Below are 4882 nucleotides of genomic sequence, written 5' to 3' on the forward strand. Positions count from 1 at the left end.
AACCAATACAACGCCCACCCGGAACAATATATAAAGCTAAACGAACCGTTCACTGGGTACTTATCCGTACGAAAATCCTTATTGATTTACCTGTTTTTAAAAGGAAATAAAATGTGAAAAAAATATTTCTACATCCCATGGCCTTTCCCAACCATTTAAATTTTTCTCTTACAGGTCTAACACTTCTGAAAAACCAATACAACGCCCACCCGGTACAATATATAAAGCTAAACGAACCGTTCACTGGGTACTTATCCGTATGAAAAACCCTATCGATTTACCTGTTCTTACAAGGAAGTAAATGTGAAAAAAATATTTCTACATCCCATGGCCTTTCCCAACCATTTAAATTTTTCTCTTACAGGTCTAACACTTCTGAAAAACCAATACAACGCCCACCCGGAAGAATATATAAAGATAAACGAACCGTTCACTGGGTACTTATCCGTATGAAAATCCCTATCGATTTTCCTGTTTTTACAAGGAAGTAAAATGTGAAAAAATATTTCTACATCCCATGGCCTTTCCCAACCATTTAAATTTTTCTCTTACAGGTCTAACACTTCCGAAAAAGCAAAACAACGCCCACCCGGAACAATATATAAAGCTAAACGAACGGTTCACTGGGTACTTATCCGTACGAAAATCCCTATTGATTTACCTGTTTTTACAAGGAAATAAAATGTGAAAAAAATATTTCTACATCCCATGGCCTTTCCCAACCATTTAAATTTTTCTCTTACAGGTCTCACACTTCCGAAAAAACAATACAACGCCCACCCGGAACAATATATAAAGCTAAACGTACGGTTCACTGGGTACTTATCCGTACGAAAAACCCTATTGATTTACCTGTTTTTACAAGGAAGTAAATGTGAAAAAAATATTTCTACATCCCATGGCCTTTCCCAACCATTTAAATTTTTCTCTTACAGGTCTAACACATCCGAAAAACCAATACAACGCCCACCCGGAACAATATATAAAGCTAAACGAACCTTTCACTGGGTACTTATCCGTACGAAAAACCCTACTGATTTACCTGTTTTTACAAAGAAGTAAATGTGAAAAAAATATTTCTACATCCCATGGCCTTTCCCAACCATTTAAATTTTTCTCTTACAGGTCTAACACTTCCAAAAAACCAATACAACGCCCACCCAGAAAAATATATAAAGCTAAACGAACCGTTCACTGGGTACTTATCCGTACGAAAATCCCTATTGATTTACCTGTTTTTAAAAGGAAATAAAATGTGAAAAAAATATTTCTACATCCCATGGCCTTTCCCAACCATTTAAATTTTTCTCTTACAGGTCTAACACTTCTGAAAAACCAATACAACGCCCATCCGGAACAATATATAAAGCTAAACGAACCGTTCACTGGGTACTTATCCGTATGAAAAACCCTATCGATTTACCTGTTTTTACAAGGAAGTAAATGTGAAAAAAATATTTCTACATCCCATGGCCTTTCCCAACCATTTAAATTTTTCTCTTACAGGTCTAACACTTCCGAAAAACCAAAACAACGCCCACCCGGAACAATATATAAAGCTAAACGAACGGTTCACTGGGTACTTATCCGTACGAAAATCCCTATTGATTTTCCTGTTTTTACAAGGAAGTAAATGTGAAAAAAATATTTCTACATCCCATGGCCTTTCCCAACCATTTAAATTTTTCTCTTACAGGTCTAACACTTCCGAAAAAACAATACAACGCCCACCCGGAACAATATATAAAGCTAAACGTACGGTTCACTGGGCACTTATCCGTACGAAAAACCCTATTGATTTACCTGTTTTTACAAGGAAGTAAATGTGAAAAAAATATTTCTACATCCCATGGCCTTTCCCAACCATTTAAATTTTTCTCTTACAGGTCTAACACTTCTGAAAAAACAATACAACGCCCACCCGGAACAATATATAAAGCTAAACGTACGGTTCACTGGGTACTTATCCGTACGAAAAACCCTATCGATTTACCTGTTTTTACAAGGAAGTAAATGTGAAAAAAATATTTCTACATCCCATGGCCTTTCCCAACCATTTAAATTTTTCTCTTACAGGTCTACCACTTCCGAAAAAACAATACAACGCCCACCCGGAACAATATATAAAGCTAAACGTACGGTTCACTGGGCACTTATCCGTACGAAAAACCCTATTGATTTACCTGTTTTTACAAGGAAGTAAATGTGAAAAAAATATTTCTACATCCCATGGCCTTTCCCAACCATTTAAATTTTTCTCTTACAGGTCTAACACTTCCGAAAAACCAATACAACGCCCACCCGGAACAATATATAAAGCTAAACGAACCGTTCACTGGGTACTTATCCGTATGAAAAACCCTATCGATTTACCTGTTTTTACAAGGAAGTAAATGTGAAAAAAATATTTCTACATCCCATGGCCTTTCCCAACCATTTAAATGTTTCTCTTACAGGTCTAACACTTCCGAAAAACCAAAACAACGCCCACCCGGAACAATATATAAAGCTAAACGAACGGTTCACTGGGTACTTATCCGTACGAAAATCCCTATTGATTTTCCTGTTTTTACAAGGAAGTAAATGTGAAAAAAATATTTCTACATCCCATGGCCTTTCCCAATCATTTAAATTTTTCTCTTACAGGTCTAACACTTCCGAAAAACCAAAACAACGCCCACCCGGAACAATATATAAAGCTAAACGAACGGTTCACTGGGTACTTATCCGTACGAAAATCCCTATTGATTTTCCTGTTTTTACAAGGAAGTAAAATGTGAAAAAAATATTTCTACATCCCATGGCCTTTCCCAACCATTTAAATTTTTCTCTTACAGGTCTAACACTTGCGAAAAAACAATACAACGCCCACCCGGAACAATATATAAAGCTAAACGTACGGTTCACTGGGTACTTATCCGTACGAAAAACCCTATTGATTTACCTGTTTTTACAAGGAAGTAAATGTGAAAAAAATATTTCTTCATCCCATGGCCTTTCCCAACCATTTAAATTTTTCTCTTACAGGTCTAACACTTCCGAAAAAACAATACAACGCCCACCCAGAACAATATATAAAGCTAAACGAACGGTTCACTGGGTACTTATCCGTACGAAAAACCCTATTGATTTACCTGTTTTTACAAGGAAGTAAATGTGAAAAAAATATTTCTACATCCCATGGCCTTTCCCAACCATTTAAATTTTTCTCTTACAGGTCTAACACTTCAGAAAAACCAATACAACGCCCACCAGGAAGAATATATAAAGATAAACGAACCGTTCACTGGGTACTTATCCGTATGAAAATCCCTATCGATTTTCCTGTTTTTACAAGGAAGTAAAATGTGAAAAAAATATTTCTACATCCCATGGCCTTTCCCAACCATTTAAATTTTTCTCTTACAGGTCTAACACTTCCGAAAAAACAATACAACGCCCACCCGGAACAATGTATAAAGCTAAACAAACCGTTCACTGGGTACTTATCCGTACGAAAATCCCTATTGATTTTCCTGTTTTTACAAGGAATTAAAATGTGAAAAAAATATTTCTACATCCCATGGCCTTTCCCAACCATTTAAATTTTTCTCTTACAGGTCTAACACTTCCGAAAAAACAATACAACGCCCACCCGGAACAATATATAAAGCTAAACGTACGGTTCACTGGGCACTTATCCGTACGAAAAACCCTATTGATTTACCTGTTTTTACAAGGAAGTAAATGTGAAAAAAATATTTCTACATCCCATGGCCTTTCCCAACCATTTAAATTTTTCTCTTACAGGTCTAACACTTCTGAAAAACCAATACAACGCCCACCCGGAACAATATATAAAGCTAAACGAACCGTTCACTGGGTACTTATCCGTATGAAAAACCCTATCGATTTACCTGTTTTTACAAGGAAGTAAATGTGAAAAAAATATTTCTACATCCCATGGCCTTTCCCAACCATTTAAATGTTTCTCTTACAGGTCTAACACTTCCGAAAAACCAAAACAACGCCCACCCGGAACAATATATAAAGCTAAACGAACGGTTCACTGGGTACTTATCCGTACGAAAATCCCTATTGATTTTCCTGTTTTTACAAGGAAGTAAATGTGAAAAAAATATTTCTACATCCCATGGCCTTTCCCAACCATTTAAATTTTTCTCTTACAGGTCTAACACTTCCGAAAAAACAATACAACGCCCACCCGGAACAATATATAAAGCTAAACGTACGGTTTACTGGGCACTTATCCGTACGAAAAACCCTATTGATTTACCTGTTTTTACAAGGAAGTAAATGTGAAAAAAATATTTCTACATCCCATGGCCTTTCCCAACCATTTAAATTTTTCTCTTACAGGTCTAACACTTCAGAAAAACCAATACAACGCCCACCCGGAAGAATATATAAAGATAAACGAACCGTTCACTGGGTACTTATCCGTATGAAAATCCCTATCGATATTCCTGTTTTTACAAGGAAGTAAAATGTGAAAAAAATATTTCTACATCCCATGGCCTTTCCCAATCATTTAAATTTTTCTCTTACAGGTCTAACACTTCCGAAAAACCAAAACAACGCCCACCCGGAACAATATATAAAGCTAAACGAACGGTTCACTGGGTACTTATCCGTACGAAAATCCCTATTGATTTTCCTGTTTTTACAAGGAAGTAAAATGTGAAAAAAATATTTCTACATCCCATGGCCTTTCCCAACCATTTAAATTTTTCTCTTACAGGTCTAACACTTCCGAAAAAACAATACAACGCCCACCCGGAACAATATATAAAGCTAAACGTACGGTTCACTGGGTACTTATCCGTACGAAAAACCCTATTGATTTACCTGTTTTTACAAGAAAGTAAATGTGAAAAAAATA

Source organism: Paroedura picta, unplaced genomic scaffold (genome assembly GCF_049243985.1).
Source record: "Paroedura picta isolate Pp20150507F unplaced genomic scaffold, Ppicta_v3.0 Ppicta_v3_sca23, whole genome shotgun sequence".
NCBI lineage: Eukaryota > Metazoa > Chordata > Lepidosauria > Squamata > Gekkonidae > Paroedura > Paroedura picta.